Source organism: Grampus griseus (genome assembly GCF_964374135.1).
Source record: "Grampus griseus genome assembly, chromosome: 8".
NCBI classification, from domain to species: Eukaryota; Metazoa; Chordata; class Mammalia; order Artiodactyla; family Delphinidae; genus Grampus; species Grampus griseus.
This window is the reverse complement of record NC_139002.1, coordinates 25,928,469-25,949,703: the sequence shown is the minus strand read 5'-3', so window position 1 is coordinate 25,949,703 and position 21,235 is coordinate 25,928,469. Positions and strand designations below refer to the sequence as shown.

Genomic DNA, 21,235 nt, shown 5'->3' with positions numbered 1-21,235 from the left:
TTAGTTGTTCTTGTGGTTTTTCTCTTGTTCTTTCATCTGAAACATATTTCTCTGCCATTTCATTTTCTCTAACTTTCTGTGTTTGTGGTCTCCTTTCTGCTAACTGGAGGGTCATAGTTTCTCCTGCTTCTTGTGTCTGCCCTCTGGTAGGTGAGGTTGGTTCTGAGGCTTGTGCAGGCTTCCTGTTGAGAGGGACTGGTGCCTGCCCTCAGGTTGGTGGATCTGGGTCTTGTCCCTCTGGTGGGCAGGGCCGTGTCAAGGAAGCAGGTTTACAGGTGGCTATGAGCTCAGTATGGCTTCAGGCATCCTGTCTGCTGATGGGTGGGTCTGTGTTCCTATCCTGCTGGTTGTTTGGCCTGGGACATTCCAGCACTGGAGTCTGTAGGTTGCTGGGTAGGGCTGAGTCTTGATGCCAGAGTGGCAACCTCCTGGGGAGCTCATGATGATCACTATTCTCTGGGGTTTCTGTCCCCAGTGTCCTTGCCCCCCAAGTGACACACAGCCAACCCCCATCTCTTCAGGAGACCCTCCAAGACTCATAGGTAGATTCAGCCCTGGATCCTATGAAGTTACTGTTTTGTGCTGGATCCCAAGGTATGTGAAAACTTGTATTCACCCTCCAATAATGGAGTCTCTGTTTCCCCCAGTCCTGTGGCCCTCCTGTACTCCACCCCCACTGGTCTTCAAAGCCAAATGCTTTGGGTATTCCTCCTTCTACTGCCACACCCTCATGCTGGGGAACCTGATGTGGGGCTCAGAACTCTCATTTTTGTGGGAGAACCTCTGTGATATGATTTTTTTCCAGTTCATGGGTCTCCCACCCAGTGGGTATGGGATTTGATTATGTTGTGAAAGTGCTCCTCCTGCCATCTCGTTGTGGCTTCTTCTTTGTCTTTGAATGTAAAATATCTTTTTTGGTTGGTTCCAGTTATTTTCATTGATGGTTATTCATTCAGCAGTTAGTTTTGATTTTGGTGTTTTCATGAGAGGAGATGACCTTAGGTCCTTCTACTCCACCCTCTTTTCCAGAATCGAGGGGCTGCTCCTTTTAGTTTGGTTGTTTGCTGCCTCTTTCCTCAGCATGTGCTGACTGTTATCCCCTTGATATGGAATGTGCAGCTACAGCAGCCCTTGCCTTCTTTGGACAGTGGGGGCAGGTCCTGGCACCTGCTCATGAATTTCCTAGGGGCAGATGTTATCCACTTACTCCTGGGACAGCAGGCGCAGGTCCTGGCTCTTGCTCATTGATTTCTTAGTGGTGGGAGCTATCCATACCCTTCTGGGACAGCTGGGACAGGTCCTGGTGACTGCAGGTAGATTTTCCAGTGGCAGAACCTATATGCACTCTCCTGGGACAACAGGGGCAGGGCCTGGCATCAGCTCACAGGTCTGGTAGAGGTGGCTAGTGCCTGCCTCTGGGGCCCAAGATGGTGGCAGTGACTCACACCTGCCCCTAGAGCTCCTGTAGGTGGTGTCCTATTGCCTGGAAGTGCTCACAGGGAAAGAAACTTTTATGGTGGTCCTACCCCTCTCTTCATGTGACTCCTAATAATGGCAACTTGCCTCTCTGGCAAGCCCAACCTTCTTCAGAGTAAACCCTCAGTTGCCACAGCCTGGCCTCTTCAAGCTGTTTCTGCACATCTCACCCTGGTCCTCTCCCTGGATCTGACCTCTGGATCCTGAGCTTCAACACCTAGCCCCCACCTGCACTGACAGAGGAGTGTCTCAGGTTGGGGAGTGCAGGGCACTCCATTTTGCCTTCCACAAACTTGTTGCTTCTCTCTCTTCTTAGGATCCGAAACTCCCCTTCCATCCAGGCTGATATCCCCACCAGTAGAGAGATTTTCCAGGGTGCAGGAACCTTTCCTCCTTCACAGCTCCCTCCCTGGGGCACAGACCCTGTCCCCATTCTTTCTTTTTCTTTTTCCTTTTGTCCTACCCATTTACATGGAGGTTTTCTTGTCTTTTTGGATGCCTGAAGTCTTCTGTCAGCGTTCAGTAGCTGTTCTCTGTATTTTCAATGTTTTTGTGGGAGAATGTGAATTCCACATCCTACACCTCTGCCATCTTGATTCCCCTGCCTCCTTCAGAGGAGTTTATATTCAATTTATTTTTAACAAGACTATATAATTATCATAAACTGTAAGAGAGTGGAGTATTTGGATATAATGAGAAATTGAAATAATTTTCTGAATAATTCATTCCAAATACATTTTGCCTGAAATATTTAAATAGTTGATTGAAAAAAAAACACTTTTATAAATATTTTGAAGTACTAAAGTTTAAAAGGAATAATATAATACCCATGACCCCACCACTTGTTTTAGACTTTATATGTGCTTCAGATCTTGTTTAATAAAAATAAATAAGACTTTTCCTTTGGAATTTTTCCTTCCTTTCATTGTGACAAATACCCTAATGAATTTGTTGTGTTTCAAAGTCTAGTGTTTTATACATTAACTTTCTTATGTGTATCCAGAAACAATAGAATTTCATTTATTTTAATTTGAATAAGTGATATTTCACTGTATAAACATTTCTCTAACTTTTTAAAAATTTTATGTTTTAAGATCTATCCTTGTTGAGACATAGATAGCTCTAGCCCATCATTTTAATTACTATTCAACATTTCAGCATATGACTCTACTATATTTTAATGTTCACTCATCTATTCTTCTATTGATGAACACAGGTTTTGTTTTCTAATTTTTAATTATTACAAAGTATGTTCCTATGAACATGACATTACATAAATTAAGCTACTTTACATTTCATATGATATAAATAATTGAGTTTCCAAAACGTTACTAGAATTGGAATGATCAGATGTTGTTTACCTCAATATTAATTTAGACATAATGAATAAAGATTTCTAAACCAAGTCCATAACTTTTATATAATAGTATTCATGTTTTTAGGCTTATTGTGAGTAATATTGTTGCATGCAGTAATGCCCAATGACCATTTCCTCTTCACCCAGGGCACTTTATTACTAGTTTCATCTCAGGACAAAAAGAAATTTTTATTGAATTTTGAATTTTTCATGTTTTATATTTTCATTTTTCTCTGAATAAATGTTATGTTTACAATCATCATTGTTCCCACTCATCCAAATTTTAAAATAATGCACATTATAAGTAATGGTCTCTTAACATCATGCTGCTGATCTGTGAAACTGAAATAACGGCTTATACTAAGGACATTTTCAGCAAATTTTGAAATGGCATGAATAGTCAAATTATTTGCCTGAGCAGAATCAATTGTATTTCCTTGCTAAGTACTAACTAAAAATGTAGAAAAACTCTTTAACTACTTTGATATAAAATTTTCCTTAACCTTTAAGCATTTTTTTTTCTCATTTTACAATTGATCTACTTCTAGACTTTTCAGAATGCCTATTTTTCATTCACTGTGAGAGGCTCCTTCTTCAGTTCAAACCAAGTTACCTTCTAACTAATGCTGTATAAATAGCTCATCATATCAGAGGATGTACAATGGAGCAGGATAGGGTAGTGGTCAAGTGAACCAGAATCAGAGTGCTTAGGTTGAAATCCAGAGTCTGAAACTTATTGTCTGAAATTTAGGAACTCAATTTCTTTTGGGCCCATTGTCCACATATTTAAATTCGTATCTATTTCAGAAGATTATTGTTAGGATTAAATATGATGTTTATAAAGCTCTTATATTTGGAACACTGTAGACATTCATTTATTATTTCAACCTGTTTCTTCCATGTAGGAATAGACTATCTTATTCTGCACTTGATTCTCATATTTTGTTTAGCCATGTTGAGTGATGTGTGATAGTTGCATTACAGACCTCATCTGGCAGTTCCAAAGAAACAGTGGGTTTGGTTATGTGGCCAAAGGCATTTTGAGCTATGACTCAGAAATGAGCTAGTAATCAGCTTATTCCTACAGGTTTTTATTAGCAAAGGCATTTTGCTGATGACTAAGTCTTAGTCATGTGGCAAACACTGACTGTTGTAAAGATAGTACGAGTTCCCCTATACTCTTTACTCAGTTTCCCCTAGTGTTAACATTCTACATAACCCTGGTACATTTGTCATAACTAAGTGATTAATAATAGTATGTTATTAACTAAACTTACATTGTTTTTTCACATTAGCCCATTTAATATTCATAGAAAGCCTGTGAGTTAAGCACTGTTATTATCTTTATTTTTCAGATGAAAAGAAATTGAGTCTTTGAAAGGTTAAATAAATCACCAAGAACACACAGCTAAAAACACACAATGTAGGAGTCAGAATTCAAATTCATAACTGCCTTATCCTAGAACCTGAATTCTTATCCATGGCCAAACTATCTCTGTGGGTCAATAACTGTTGATAAGGAGCAATAATTTCTGAAGATGACTTGCCTTGATGGGGGGATTTCCTCTTCAACAGAGTGATAAAAGGATCAATAAGGAGCAAGCTGGAATCAGAGCAAGGGAGATTCTGTTCCATTCTTATTTCTGTACATATGAATATGTCCAGGTTACATTTTTGCTATGCCAGAGTTCTTTTCATACTCAAGGTAATAAAAAAGAAGAATGCTTGTCCTAAAATATTTGCTTGACATCTCCGTATTTCTAACCATATCTGTGTCTCTAACTCTGGATCTGAACATCAACTGTGGCAAATAGAGGCTTCCGGGTTAAACAGAAAACCATCTTTTGTGTCTATTATGCTAAAACATTTTGTGTCTAATGCATATAATAAAAATCACAGTGAATATAGGCATATTATTCAGAATTTTACTTTATAGACAATTTAGAGGAATGCATCTTTCTAGTATATTGAGATATGCATGGAATAATTGAAGAAAGATTAACTTACTTGGGTATATTTTTCTTTGCATGTAAAAGTTAATATTTACTAACTTAGTTAAAACACTAGGTAGAAAATCTGCTTCTATTTCTTTTTTTTTGCGGTAAGCAGGCCTCTCACTGTTGTGGCCTCTCCCATTGCGGAGCACAGGCTCCGGACGCACAGGCTCAGCGGCCATGGCTCACAGGCCCAGCTGCTCCATGGCATGTGGGATCTTCCCAGACCGGGGCACAAACCCGTGTCCCCTGTATCGGCAGGTGGACTCTCAACCACTGCACCACCAGGGAAGCCCTCTGCTTCTATTTCTTTGTCAATATTATTACTATACAAGAGTGAGATATACTGTAAATATTTACTCTTCTTACTATAGATACTTAAAATGGGGAAAGACATCCAAAGAAATTCTGTCTAGTAGTTTACCTATAACTTCCTCTTTTTAAAAACTCAAAATGCGCATCTGCACTAGTGACCATATAATTTTTAAATATTTGGGCTGGTATTTTCCTGTCCTGTCAGTCTTTTAAGTGACTTTATTGATCTTCCTATTCTTTGTAGAAGCACCAAAAATAGTAAACACTATATTTTACAAAATTAAAAAAAATTAATAAAGACAAATGACTTAATAGTGTTTCCAAAAGGATAAATTAAGTTGTGCCTCAAGAATTATATTTCTATTTTTTTAATTACAAAGAATAACATCCATGTTACCCTTTTAAAAATGTCAATAGGGCTTCCCTGGTGGCTCAGTGGTTGAGAGTCCGCCTGCCGATGCAGGGGACATGGGTTCATGCCCCGGTCCAGGAAGAACCCACATGCTGCGGAGCGGTTGGGCCCATGAGCCATGGCCGCTGAGCCTGCGCGTCCGGAGCCTGTGCTCCACAGCGGGAGAGGCCACAACAGTGAGAGGCCTGCATACTGCAAAAAAAAAAAAAAAAGTGTCAATATAAGTCACATATAGCAAAATCGAATGAGATATTCTATTTAGACATTTTTATTTAACTCTTTCTTCCTTTGTCTCTCTGCTGTACCAGATAGCATTTTCCCCAGAAAATATAATTCTGAGGATTGGAAATCATAAGCTTTCCTAATTTTTAAAAATAAATCCGGTCTACTTTTTTGACTTCAGAATATTCCACCTCAATCATTCCATATATTTACCAGCATCATGAGGTCATAATAGTGAAGTCTTTGAGGATCAGAATATAATATTGTGGTTATTTTTATAGTAAAAGTCATATATATATTTACCTAATAGCTCACTTTTATAAGTTTAATTGCTCATAGTTGTCAGAATCAATATATAAATATATAAATAAGTACTGTGTAATAATGGTTAGTTATTATTTCATTGTTATGAAATGAAAAAGTGGGTCTGGCAATTTTGAAGTTTTTTGTAGTTTGACTATTTAGCATAGGTTTGGTCTATATGATAAGGCTCTAGATTAAATGTAGAAATATTGCTGGTCCTATATTAGGGCACATTCCTTACTCTAGATTAAGGGTGTTTCTCTTTTCCCATGACAGTACTGATAAAATGTTAATTACCTAGATTAGGGTGCAGAATTTAAAGACATGAATCTGGTCCATGTCAATAGTTCTAATATGGCAGACATCTATTAATTTCATACAAAAGGGGAATATCTATGAAGTACGAAAAACAGTTATTTTATTGGCCATAAATAATATCTTTACAAATAACACCAAGTTTAACTAAATTCTTTACATTATCTAGATCACTATAAACTGAAAATTAGTTACTAAGATAATTGAGCATAATCTAAAGCAAGAGGGAAATCCAATGCACATCCTCCTTTTTCTTTCTCCACTAAAAATGGCACCAATGCAAGTGACTGGGTCATCAATGTTTATTTTGCAATTAATAAAGGATAAAGGATACTTTCTGAATTTTTTTAGATGTTCACATTTTAGCTAAAAGGGCCAAGTGGAAAAGTAACTTTTAAACATTTGTTGGCTATGAAACCAATTTAAGTAAACTCTGATTTAAAAATCCAAACTAGAGCATAGTTAAATATAATGTTGTTAAGGTATTGGGAGATGGTATAGCATTTAAGGAAAACTTAAGTTTGGTGTGTTTATGAGTTTCCTGACATATTTTCAATGCATACTCATCCTTTCTGGAAGGATGCTTTTTCTAATACATTAGATTTCCAAAGTGACCCACAGTTTGGAAAATTTTTAAAATTGCTTCTGGCTGATTAAATAAATGAATGACCAAATAAAACATATCAGGAGACCCAAGTTCACGTTAATGTTCTGACACTAATTAGTTTATGACCCTAGATAACTCACATGAATAATCTTATCTTCTGTTTCCTCATGAATTAGCAAAAAACAATTAGGTCTGTATTATTTCCAAAAATTTTACACTAAATCCTGGAAAAGAAAAAAGACATTAATGGAAAAGTAGTGAAATCTAAATAAAGTATTTAGTTTAGTTAATAACATACTATTATTAATCACTTAGTTTGACAAATGTACCAGGGTTATGTAGAATATTAACACTAGGGGAAGCTGAGTAAAGAATATAGGGAAACTCGTACTATCTTTACAACATTTCTGTAAAAGAGAATGTAAGAACTACAAACAAAATTTCTATTAAATTAAGTTTTGTGTCTAAAACAAAAAATAAATTATTCTAAAATAAAATATTTGTTTTAAAAAAGTATCACAGTTTTAACATCTAATAAGGCTGAGAATTTATTTTCAACTTAGAAAATATTGGATCTTATATGTTATTAGAGACCCATTGCATGTTTTTGAGCCGGTAAACCACATGATCAAAGAAAAACTTATTTGGAGGTAATGTTTCACATGGAGGGAATAAGGAAAACTAGAGGAAATATGAGTATTGAAAAGCAACTTTATTGTTCTAAACTTGAGCTAGGACTGAGGTTGTGAGAATGGAAGGAAAGCATATGAAAGTATAAAGGTATGAATATCTTTAAAGAAATAATTAACAGGGCTGACTAGGCAAAATCACATAGCCATTATATGTATTATTTGGTCAACACTGGGCCTTGGAAGTGGAAAGTCATGTTTACTGACTTTTAAAAATAATAATAATGCCTTATGAATTTATCTTTTTCTTTCAAAATTCAAGATTTAGCATGTAATCAAACTTTTTCTAAATAAATCAATTTCTCTTTATCCCTTTTTCTCATTTATAAGCATTTTTCTTTAAAGGAATTGGAAAATTTTATATTTTATTACACTGGAGTGTTATATTAAGTAAATAGGTATGTTTCAATTCCACTCAAAACAAAGCAGTTTACCTCCAAAAAAATGATCATGATTTTGTATTATGAGAATACATTTTAAAAGGTAATAAAATAAAATATGTTGGGAAAAGTCATTTTTAAACTAGAAAATTGCAATTGGTCTTAATTGGGACTTAGTCTTTTAGCAGTTAGTTCCTTTCACTGTTCTTTTGTGTGTAACACTTTGTGCACTCTGAGAAATCTCTGATCTAAATGCTATGCTCAAGAATTATTTTCATGGCTCTGATTAAACTGCAAAAATTCTCATACTTTAGTCCCCATTACTAAATCAAAATTGCTCTGTGATCAGCTTTTATGATGTTGGCCAACACAACAGTGTTTTCTCTGGAGATCGTACTTGAGACGTTTTCAGAATTGCAAGTCTAAAACTAACATGTTTGAACATGTTGTTTCACATGACCCTCTATAATCGGAGTAGGATATAAATTGTCAACCATCATTAAATGTTTGAGTCACAAATAATCTTTGGAATAAATTAGATCAAAATCTTTCCTTTTCCACAAGGAAATTTGAGAACCAACTATTCTTTTCTGGAATTTTATTTTATTTATTTTTTCACAACTTTATTGGAGTGTAATTGCTTTACAATGTTGTGTTAGTTTCTGCTGTACAACAAAGTACAAGCTATATATATACATATATCCCCATATTCCCTCCCACTTGAGCCTCCCTCCCACCCTCCCTATTCCACCCCTCTAAGTCATCACACAGCATCCAGTTGATCATCTTGCGCTATGCAACAGCTTCCTACTAGACATCCATTTTACATTTGGTAGTGTATATATGTCAGTGCTACTCTCTCACTTCATCCCAGCTTCCCCTTCCCCATCTGTGTCCTCAAGTCCGTTCTTTACATCTGGATCTTTTTTCCTGCCCTGCCATTAGGTTCATCAGTACCACTTTTTCAGTTTCCATATATATGCATTAGCATATGGTATTTATTTTTCTCTTTCTGACTTACTTCAGTCTGTATGACAGATTCTAGGTCCATCCACCTCACTACAAATAACTCAATTACATTCAATTTTACATCTGAGTAATATTCCATTGTATATATATGTCACATCTCCTTAATCCATTCATCTGTTGCTGGATATTAGGTTGCTTCATGTCCTGGCTACTGTAAATAGTGCTAAAATGAACACTGTGGTACGTGTCTCTTTTTGAATTATAGTTTTCTCAGGATATATGCCAAGAAGTGGGTTTGCTGGGTCATATGGTAGTTCTATTTTTAGTATTTTAAGGAACCACCATACTGTTCTCCATAGTGGTTGTATCAATTTACATTCCCACTAACAATGCAGGAGGGTTCCCTCTTCTCCACACCCTCTCCAGAATTTATTGTGTCTAGACTTTTTGATGATGGCCATTCTGACTGGTATAGATGATACCTCATTTTGGTTTTGATTTTCATTTCTCTAATGATTAGTGACGTTGAGCATCTTTTCATGTATTTGTTGGCTATCTGTATGTCTTCTTTGGAGAAATGTCTATTTAGGACTTCTGCCCATTTTTTGATTGGATTGGTTTTTTTTAATATTGAGCTGCATGAGCTGCTTGTATATTTGAAGATTAACTCTTTGTTGCTTCACTTGCAAAAATTTTCTCCCGTTCTGAGAGTTGTCTTTTTGTCTTGTTTATGGTTTCCTTTGCTGTGCAAAAGCTTTTAAGTTTCATTAGGTCCCATTTGTTTATTTTTGTTTTTATCTCCATTTCTCTAAGAGGTGGGCAAAAAGGATCTTACTGTGATTTATGTCATAGAGTGTTCTGCCTATGTTTTCCTCTAAGAGTTTTATAGGCTCTGGTCTTACATTTAGATCTTTAATACATTTGGAGTTTATTTTTGTGTATGGTGTTAGGGAGCATTCTAATTTCATTCTTTTCCATGTAGCTGTCCAGTTTTCCCAGCACCACTTATTGAAGAGGCTGTCTTTTCTCCACTGTTTATTCTTGCCTCTTTCATCAAAGATAAGGTGACCATATGTGTGTGGGTTTATCTCGGGGCTTTCCATCCTGTTCCATTGATCTATTTTTCTTTTTTTGTGCCAGTACCATACTGTCTTGATTACTGTAGCTTAGTAGTATTGTTTGAAGTCAGGGAGCCTACTTCCTCCAGCTCCATTTTTCTTTCTAAAGATTGCTTTTGATATTCAGGGTCTTTTCTGTTTCCATACAAGTTGTAAAATTTCTTGTTCTAGTTCTGTGAAAAATGCCATTGGTAATTTAAGTGGGATTGCATTGAATCTGTAGATCGCTTTGCGTAGTATAGTCATTTTCACAATATTGATTCTTCCAATCCAGGAGTATGGTATATCTCTCCATCTGTTTATATCATCTTTGATTTCTTTTATCAGTGTTTTATAGTTTTCTGAGTACAGGTCTTTGGCCTCCATAGGTCAGTTTATTCCTAGGTAGTTTACTCTTTTTGTTGCAGTGGTAAATGGGATTGTTTCCTTAATTTCTATTTCTGATCTTTCATTGTTAGGGTATAGGAATGCAAGAGATTTCTGTGCATTAATTTTGTATTCCACAACATCACCAAATTTATTGATTAGTTCTAGTAGTTTTCTGATAGCATCTTTAAGATTTCTATGTATAGTATGTCATTGTCAAACAGTGACAGTTTTACTTCTTCTTTTCAATTGGGAGCCCTTTTATTTCTTTTTCTTCTCTCAGTTCTGTGGCTAGGACTTCCAATACAATGTTCAATAATAGTGGGAAGAGTGGACATTCTTCTGTTGTTCCTGATCTTACAGGAAGTGCTTTCAGATTTTCACCATGGATAATGATGTTTGCTGTGGGTTTGTCAAATATGACTCTTGTTGTGTTGAGGTAGTTTCCCTCTAAATCCACTTTCTGGAGAGTTTTTATCATAAATCAGTGTTGAATTTTGTGAGAAGCTTTTTCTGTATGTATCAAGTTGATCATATGATTTTTATTCTTTTTTTTTAATATTGTGTATCACATGGATTGTTTTGCATATATTGAAGAATCCTTGCATCTCTGGGATAAATTCCACTTGAACATGGTGTATGACTTTTTAATGTGCTGCTGGATTCTGTGTGCTAGTATTTTGTTGAGGACTTTTGTGTGTATGTTCATCAATGATATTGGTCTAGAATTTTCTTTTTTTGTGATATCTTTTTCTGGTTTTGGTATCAGGGTAATGGTGGCTTCATAGAACAAGTTTGGGAGTGTCCCTCCCTGTGCAATTTTTTGCAAGAGTTTCAGAAGGACAGGTGTTAACTCTTCTCTAAATGTTTGATAGAATTCAGCTGTGAAGCCCTTTGGTCCTGGACGTTTGTTTGTTAGAAGATGTTTCATTACAGTTTCAGTTTCATTACCTGTGATTGGTCTGTTTCTTCCTGGTTCAATCTTGGAAAGTTGTACCTTCCAAGAATTTGTCCATTTCTTCCAGGTTGTCCATTTTATTGGCATATAATTGATTGTAGTAGTCTCTTAATGATCTTTTGTATTTCTGCAGTGTCTGTTGTAACTTCTTTTTCATTTCTAAATTTATTGATTTGAGTCCTCTCCCTTATTTTCTTGATGAGTCTGACAAAAGGCTTATCAATTTTGTTTACCGTCTTAAAGAAAAAGCTTTTAGTTTTATTGATCTTTGCCATTGATTTCTTTGTTTCTATTTCATTTATTTCTGCTCTGATCTTTATGAGTTCCTTCCTTCAACTTTCAGTTTTCTTTGTTCTTCTTTTTCTACTTGCTTTATGTGTAAGATTAGATTGTTTATCTCAGATTTTTCTTGTTTCTTGCAATGAGCTTGAATTGCTATAAACTTCCCTCTTAGAACTGCTTTTGCTGTATCCCATGGGATTTTTTTTTTCTTTCAGAGATTGTTTTATTCCTTGAAACAGTTCAAATAAACATTCATATTGAGGAGACACTGATTTTCACCTCCAGAAATGAATTGAAATTCAGAGATGTTTGTTTGGATTTTTAAAATAAATTTCTATATACTATCCATTATAGGCACAAATTATTTTAAATTTTCAATATTATAATGTGTATTAATTTGGCATTATCCTACCTCAAGTGCCACAATTTCTGATTTGAAATTCTAAAATTCTGAGAACTTATTTGCTATCTGCATCTAATCTTACCTGAAGTGATGAGATTCTTTGTTTTTTGTGTTGTTTTTTTTTATTTTTATTTTTTATGTCTTTATTAGAGTATAATTGCTTTACAATGCAGTGTTAGTTTCTGCTTTATAACAAAGTGAATCAGTTATACATATACATAAGTCCACATATCTCTTCCCTCTTGTGTCTCCCTCCCTCTCACCCTCAATATTCCACCCCTCTAGGTGGTCACAAAGCACTGAGCTGATCTCCCTGTGCTATGTGGCTGCTTCCCATGAGCTATCTATTTTACGTTTGGTAGTGTATATATGCACATGCCACTCTCTCACTTTGTCCCAGCTTACACTTCCCTCTCTGCGTATCCTCAAGTCCATTCTCTAGTAGGTCTGTGTCTTTATTCCCGTTTTGTCCCTAGGTTCTTCATGAGATTTTTTTTTAAGATTATATATATATATGTGTGTTAGCATATAGTATTTTCTGTTTTTGACTTACTTCACTCTGTATTACAGACTCTAGGTACATCCACCTCACTACAAATAACTCAATTTCGAATCTTTTTATGGCTGAGTAATATTCCACTGTATATATGTGCTACATCTTCTTTACCATTCATCTGTTGATGGTTGCTTCCATGTCGTGACTATTGTAAATACAGCTGTAATGAATATTGTGGTACATGACTCTTTTTGAATTATGGTTTTCTCAGGGTACATGCCCAGAAGTGGGATTGCTGGGTCATATGGTAGTTCTATTTTCAGTATTTCAAGGAACGTCCACACTGTTCTCCATAGTGGCTATCAAGTTACATTCCCACCAACAGTGCAAGAGGGTTCCCTTTTGTGCACACCCTCTCCAGCATTTATTGTTTGTAGATTTTGTGATGATGACCATTCTGACTTGTGTGAGACGATATCTCATTATAGTTTTCATTTGCATTTCTCTAATGATTACTGATGTTGAGCATCCTTTCATGTGTTTGCTGGCAATCTGTATATCTTCCCTGGAGAAATGTCTATTTAGGTCTTCTGCCCATTCTTGGATTGGGTTTTTTGGGTTTTTTGGTATTGAGCTGCATGAACGGCTTGTAAATTTTGGAGATTAATCCTTTGTCAGTTGCTTCATTTGCAAATATTTTCTCCCATTCTGAGGGTTGTCTTTTCGTCTTGTTTATGGTTTCCTTTGCTGTGCAAAAGGATTTAAGCTTCATTAGGTCCCATTTCTTTATTTTTGTTTTTATTTCCATTTCTCTAGGAGGTGCGTCAAAAAGGATCTTGCTGTGATTTATGTTTTAGAGTGTTCTTGCCTATGTTTTCTTTTAAGAGTTTTATAATGTCTGGCCTTATATTTAGATCCTTAATCCATCTGAGTTTACTTTTGTGTATGGTGTTAGGGAGAGTTCTAATTTCATTCTTTTCCATGTAGCTGTCCAGTTTTCCCAGCACCACTTATTGAAGAGGCTGTCTTTTCTCCACTGTATACTCTTACCTCTTTTATCAAAGATAAGGTGACCCTGTTTGTGTGGGTTTATCTCTGGGCTTTCTATCCTGTTCCATTGATCTATATTTCTGTTTTGTGCCAGTACCAAACTCTCTTATTTACTGTAGCTTTGTAATATAGTCTGTAGTCAGGGAAACTGATTCTTCAGGCTCCGTTTTTCTTTCTAGGATTGCTTTGGCTATTCAGGGTCTTTTGTGTTTCCATACAAATAGTGAATTTTTTTGTTCTACTTCTATGAAAAATGCCAGTGGTAGTTTGATAGGGATTGCATTGAATCTGTAGATTGCTTTGGGTAGTATATTCATTTTGACAACGTTTATTCTTCCAGTCGAAAAACATGGTATATCTCTCCCTCTATTTGTATCATCTTTAATTTCTTTCATTAGAGTCTTATAATTTTCTGCATACAGGTCTTTTGTCTCCTTAGGTAGGTTTATTACTAGATATTTTATTCTTTTTGTTGCAATGGTAAACGGCAGTGTTTTCTTATTTTCACTTTCAGCTTTTTCAGCATTAGTGTACTGGAATACCAGAGATTTTTGTGCATTAATTTTGTATTCTGCTACTTTACCAAATTCATTGATAAACTCTGGTAGTTTTCTGGTAGCATCTTTAGGAATCTCTATGTATAATATCATGTCATCTGCAAACAGTGACATCTTTACATCATCTTTGCAGATTTGGATTCCTTTTATTTCTTTTTCTTCTCTGATTGTGGTGGCTAAAACTTCCAAAACTATGTTGAATAAGAGTGGTGAGAGTGGGCACCCTTGTCTTGTACCTGATCTTAGTGGAAATGCTTTCAGTTTTTCACCATTTCGGGCGATGTTGGCTGTGGGTTTGTCATATACGGCCTTTATTATGTTGAGGCAAGTTCCCTCTATGCCTACATTCTAGAGGGTTTTTATCATAAATTGGTGTTGAATTCTGTCAAAAGCTTTCTCTGCATCTATTAAGATCATCATATGGTTTTTCTCCTTCAATTTGTTAATATGGTGTATCATATTGATTGGTTTGCATGTATTGAAGAATCCTTGCATTCCTGGGATAAACCTGCCTTGATTATGGTGTATGATCCTTTTAATGTGTTGTTGGATTCTGTTTGCTAGTATTTTGTTGAGGATTTTTGCATCTATGTTCATCAGTGCTATTGGCCTGTAGTTTTGTTTCTTTTTCACATCTTTGTCTGGCTTTGGTATCAGTGTGTTGGTGGCCTCGTAGAATGAGCTTGGGAGTGTTCCTCCCTCTGCTATATTCTGGAAGAGTTTTAGAAAGATAAGTGTTAGCTCTTCTCTAAGTGTTTGATAGAATTTGCCTGTGAAGCCAACTGGTCCTGGGTTTTGTTTGTTGGAAGATTTTAATAACAGTTTCGATTTCAGTGCTTGTGATTGGTCTGTTCATATTTTCTATTTCCTCCTGTTTCAGTCTCGGAAGGTTTTGCATTTCTAAGAATTTGTCCATTTCTTCCAGGCTGTCCATTTAATTGGCATATAGTTGATTGCAGTATTCTCTCATGATCCTTTGTGTTTCTGCAGTGTCAGTTGTTACTTCTTTTTCATTTCTAATTCTATTGATTTGAGTCTTCTCCCTTTTTTTCTTGATGAGCCTGGCTAATGGTTTATCAATTTTGTTTATCTTCTCAAAGAACCAGCTTTTAATTTTATGGATCTTTGCTATCGTTTCCTTCATTTCTTTTTCATTTATTTCTGATCTGATCTTTATGATTTCTTTCCTTATCTTAATTTGGTGTTTTTTGTTCTTCTTTCTCTAATAGCTTAAGGTGTAAGGTTAGGTTGTTTATCTGAGATGTTTCTTGTTTCTTAAGGTAGGATTGTATTGCTATAAACTTCCCTCTGAGAACTGCTTTTGCTGCATCCTATAGGCTTTGGGTCATTGTGTTTTCATTGTCCTTTTTTTCTAAGTATTTTTTGATTTCTTCAGTTTTCCCTTGGTTATAAAGCAGTGTAATGTTTAGCCTCCATGTGTTTGTAATTTTTACATATTTTTTCTTGTAATTGATATCTAGTCTCATAGCATTGTAGTCAGTAAAGAAACTTGATATGATTTCAATTTCTTAAATTTACCATGGCTTGACTTATGGGCCAAGATATGATCTATCCTGGAGAATGTTCCATGAGCACTTCAGAAGAATGTGTATTCTGTTGTTTTGGGATGGAATGCCATATAAATGTCAATTAAGTCTATCTTGTTTAATGTATCTTTTAAAGCTTGTGTTTCCTTATCTATTTTCATTTTTGATGAACTGTCCACTGGTGAAAGTGGGGTGTTAAAATCCCCTACTATGATTGTGTTACTGTGAATTTCCCCTTTTACGGCACTTAGTATTTGCCTTACGTATTGAGGTGCTCATATGTTGAGTGCATAAATATTTACAATTGTTACATCTTCTTCTTGGATCAATCCCCTGATCATTAGGTAGGGTCCTTTTTTGTCTCTTGTAATAATCTTTGTTTTAAAGTCTATTTTGTCTGATAGGAGAATTGCTACTCCAGCTTTCTTTTGATTTCCATTTGCATGGAATATCTTTTTCCACCCCCTCACTTTCAGTCTGTACGTGTCTCTAGGTCTGAAGTTGATCTCTTGTAGACAGCATATATATGGGTCTTGTTTTTGTATCCATTCAGCCAGTCTATCTTTTGGTTGGAGCATTTAATCCATTTACATTTAAGGTAATTATTAATATCTATGTTCCTATTACAATTTTGTTAATTGTTTTGGGTTTGTTATTTTAGGTCTTCTTCTTCTGTTTTGTTTCCTGCCTAGAGAAGTTCCTTTAGCATTTGCTGTAAAGCTGGTTTTGTGGTACTTAATTCTCTTAACTTTTGCTTGTCTGTAAATGTTTTAATTTCTCCATCAAATCTGAACAAGATCCTTGCTGTGTAGAGTAGTCTTGGTTATAGGTTTTACTCCTTCATCACTTTAAATATTTCCTGCCACTACCTTCTGGCTTGCAGCATTTCTGCTGAAAGATCAGCTGTTAACCTTATGGGGATTCCCTTTTATGTTATTTGTTGTTTCCCCTTGCTGCTTTTAATATGTTTTGTTTGTATTTAATTTTTGACAGTTTTATTTATATGTGTCTTGGTGTGTGTCTCCTTGGATTTATCCTGTATGGGACTCTCTGTGCTTCCTGGACTTTATTAACTATTTCCTTTCCCATATTAGGGAAGTTTTCAACTATAATCTCTTCAAATATTTTCTCAGTCCCTTTCTGTTTCTCTTCTTTTTCTGGGACCCATGTAATTCGAATGTTGGTGTGTTTAATGTTGTCCCAGAGGTCTCTGAGACTGTCCTCAATTCTTTTCATTATTTTTTCTTTATTCTACTCTGCCGTAATTATTTCCACTATTTTATGTTCCAGGTCACTTATCCATTCTTCTGCCTCAGTTATTCTGCTATTGATTCCTTCTAGAGAATTTTTAATTTCCTTTATTGTGTTGTTCATTCACTGTTTGTTTACTGTTTATTTCTTCTAGGCCTTGTTAAATGTTTCTTGTATTTTCTCCATTTTATTTCCAAGATTTTAGATCATCTTTACTATCATTATTCTGAATTCTTTTTCAGGTTGTCTGCCTATTTCATTTTCATTTGTTAGGTCTGGTGGGTTTTTGCCTTGCTCCTTCAACTGCTGTGTGTTTCTCTCTCTTCTCATTTTGCTTAACTTACTGTGTTTGAGGTGTTCTTTTTGCAGGCTGCAGGTTCTTAGTTCCCATTGTTTTTGGTGTCTGTCTCCAGTGGCTAAGGTTGGTTCAGTGGTTTGTGTAGGGTTCCTGGCTGGAGGGGCCTAGTGCCTGTGTTCTAGTGGATGAGGCTGGATCTTGTCTTTCTGGTGGGCAGGTCCAGGTCAGGTGCTGTGTTTTGTGGTATCTCTGGCCTTATGATTTTACATAGCCTATCTGCTAATGGACGGGGTTGTGCTTCTGTCTTGCTAGTTGTTTGGCATAGGGTGTCTAGCACTGTAGCTTGCTGGTCATTGAGTGGAGCTGGGTCTTGGTGTTGAGATGGAAATCTCTGGGAGATTTTCACTGTTTGATATTACGTGGAGCTTGGAGGTCTCTTGTGGACCAGTGTCCTGAACTTGGCTCTCCCACCTCAGAGGAACAGATTTGATGTCTGGCTGGAGTACCAAGAGCCTGTAATCCACATGGCTCAGAATAAAAGGGGAAAAAAATAAAGAAAGAATGAAGATAAAAGAAAAGAAAGTAAAATAAAATAAATTTATTAAAATAAAAAATAATTATTTTAAAAAATTTAAAATTAAAAAGAAAAGAAAGAAAGATAGAAGAGAGCAGCCAAACCAAAAATCAAATTCACCAATGATAACAAGTGCTAAAAACTATACTAAAAATTAAAAAAAATAAAGGACAGATAGAACCCTAGGACAAATGTTAAAAGCAAAGCTATACACACAAAATCACACACAGAAGCATAGGCATACACACTCACAAAAAGAGAAAAAGGGGAATATATATATATATATATATATATATATATATATATATATATATATATATATATATATATATATATATATATAGTTGCTACCAAAGTCCATCTCCTCAATTTGGTATGATTTGTTGTCTATTCAGGTATTCCACAGATGCAGGGTACATCAAGTTGATTGTGGAGATTTAATCCGCTGCTCCTCAGCCTATTGGGAGAAATTTCCCTTTCTTTTCTTTGTTTGCACTACTCCTAGGGTTCAGCTTTGGATTGGCCCCGCCTCTGTGTGTAGGTAACCTGAGAGCGTCCGTTCTTTCCTCAGACAGGATGGGGTTAAAGGAGCAGCTGATTCGGCAGCTCTGGCTCACTGAGGCCGGGGAGAGGGAGGGGTACAGAATGCGGGACGAGCCTGTGGCAGCAGAGGCCAGTGTGACGTTGAACCAGCTTGAGGCACACTGTGTGTTCTCCCGGGGAAGTTGTCCCTGGATCACGGGACCCTGAAGTGGCAGGCTGCACAGGGTCCCAGGAGAGGAGGTGTGGATAGTGACCTGTGATTGCACACAGGCTTCTTGGTAGCTGCAGCTGCAGCCTTAGTGTCTAATGCCCGTCTCTGGGGTCCATGCTGATAGCCGTGGCTCACTCCCATCTCTGGAGCTCCTTTAAGTCGCACTCTTAATCCCCTCTCCTCGTGCACCAGGAAACAAAGAGGCAAGAAAAAGTCTCTTTCCTCTTCGGCAGCTACAGACTTTTTCCTGGACTCCCTCCCTGCTGGCTGTGGCACACTAGCCCCTTCAGTCTGTGTTCACACAGCCAGCCCCAGTCCTCTCCCTGCAGCCCATAGGTTTTGGATCATTGTGTTTTCATTGTATTTTGTTTCTATTTTTTTATTTCTTCTTTGATGTCTTCAGTGATTTCTTGGTTATTTAGCAGCACACTGTTCAGCCTCCATGTATTGTGGTTTTTACAGTTTTTTCCTGTAATTGATTTCTAACCTCATACCATTGTGTTTGGAAAAGATGATTGATAAAATTTCAATTTTCTTAAATTTTCCAAGGCTTGATTTGTGATCCAAGATGTGATCTCTTCTGGAGAACAGAACCAGAGAACTTAAGTGACTTAAAGAAATCCTGTAGTTCTCAAAAGATCCTTCAATCACTGTCTACCAACACAAATATTTCTCTTTCTTCATATAATGAAGATCATGGATCTAAATTTATTTGAATAGCCAGAGGGGCACAATTTGTCCCCATTGGAATGGCAGGTTTTGCAGCAATCGTTGTGTATGAATTATATAAATTGAAGAGAAGGGAAAATACTAAAATGTCCATTCACCTGATTCACATGTGCCTGGCAACCCAAAGCTTTGTTGCAGGAACAACGACTCTTGGTATGGACTATTCTATGTATCAGGAATTCTGGCCAAAATCTAAACCTTAGAAAAGATGCTGTCTTGGTCTTGTTGATAGTGCTTGCTTTAGTCAGGCATCTTATATTGAGGTTATATATTTATGTTGAAAATAAATTGTTTGAGTGGGTGAGACAATAACATGGTAATTTGAAAGTGGCTTCTTTTTTTGCAGGTTTGATTTGCCTGGTCATGAAATTATTGGTGACTAGCTCACTAACTATGTCATTCAAGGGAATCAAATTAGCACAAAAGAAACATGTCACTTTTACACACACATGATAATGGTAAAATGTCCACCTTCTTAAGCTCTCCTCATGAAATTAGTTCTAAAGAAGCCAATCGTGAAATACTCCTAGCTGCTACAAAATATCACATGCTTTTGATGTTACGTAGGAATTCTATTTGTTTTATGGCATTCTGTTTTTAGGACTGGTTGGCTCTTGAAGAAGCCTTTCAGAACAATACATAGAATATAATATTATAATATTATAAGCCTCCCCACACTAACCGATTGTGTGTGTTTAAACCAAACATGAAAAGCTGATAATAGAGCTACTTAGAAGTAGTATTTATTTCAGGATCATACTTGTAAATATGGTAATAACTTAATTATGGATCCTAGTTTTGCTTTTTTGTTATTGCAGAATTTTATTTTGCTGCTGCTATTTTAGAATAATTTTTAAATGTCACCTTCAAGCAGAAATATGTATTTTAAGTGCTAATGAAAAGGTAAATGGAAAACACTGTTTAAAGTGTGTATAGTATGTTTATTTTCTAAGAATCATAAATATTAAACTAAATAAATTATCTATAATGGAAGTGATTAATGATTTTTGAGCAAGCTGATTTGATCAGACATTTTATACAAACTTTGGTATACTACAGAATGCTTTATTGCATTTGTGAAGTTCTCTCCTCTAACCTGAATTTATATTCTGTGGTGATAACAAGGGGAATGTAATGTTAATAAAATGTGAACACTTTAAAAGAAAAAAAAGGAACAATGAGGAGGAGGAGGTTAAACTCTTGAAGAAGAGAAAAAACTTCACTTTTTGTTTTCTAGTTCCTAAATATTTTCTTCAGGCTGATTTGCCTTCTTTGGGATTGAAGTCATTACAACTTTCTATGTTCTCCTTACAAAGATCTAGGCTAATTCTACTTATGATTGGTTCAGGAATACATCAAATAGAGAACACAGAATTCTTTAAAATGTTTTCTGCATTTAATATTTTAATAATGAAGTCAATGAAGGATTGTTCATTTTAAAAATGTGCATATTTTTTTCCTTCCACTCCATCCTTTGCCTTTTATACAGAAAGACTAGTGTGATATTGGACTTTTTTTTTTTTTAACATCTCTATTGGGGCACAATTGCTTCACAATGGTGTGCTAGTTTCTGCCCCACAACAAACTGAATCAGCTATACATACACACACGTTCCCATATCTCTTCCCCCTTGCGTCTCCCTCCCTCCCATCCTCCCCATCCCACCCCTCCAGGCGGTTACAAACCACCGAGCTGATCTCCCTGAACCGCGCGGCTGCTTCCCACCAGCCATCTACCCTACGTTCGGTAGTGTATACATGTCCATACCCCTCTCTCACCCCATCACAGCTCACCCCTCCTCCTCCCCATATCC

General features: G+C 36.2%; 1 protein-coding gene and 1 pseudogene across 2 annotated transcripts in view; both read left to right on the top strand.

Moving 5' to 3' along the window:
* GUCY1A2 (guanylate cyclase 1 soluble subunit alpha 2) overlaps window positions 1–21,235 on the top strand; it is a gene marked incomplete at both ends in the record, with an annotated part of 429,067 nt that overhangs the window by 388,492 nt on the left and 19,340 nt on the right. The gene's annotated exons all lie outside the window — the stretch shown is intronic.
* LOC309825611 (HIG1 domain family member 1A, mitochondrial-like) lies at window positions 410–19,625 on the top strand (annotated as a pseudogene). The gene is made up of 2 exons: window positions 410–594; window positions 19,262–19,625. The product of its transcript is annotated as an HIG1 domain family member 1A, mitochondrial-like (transcript).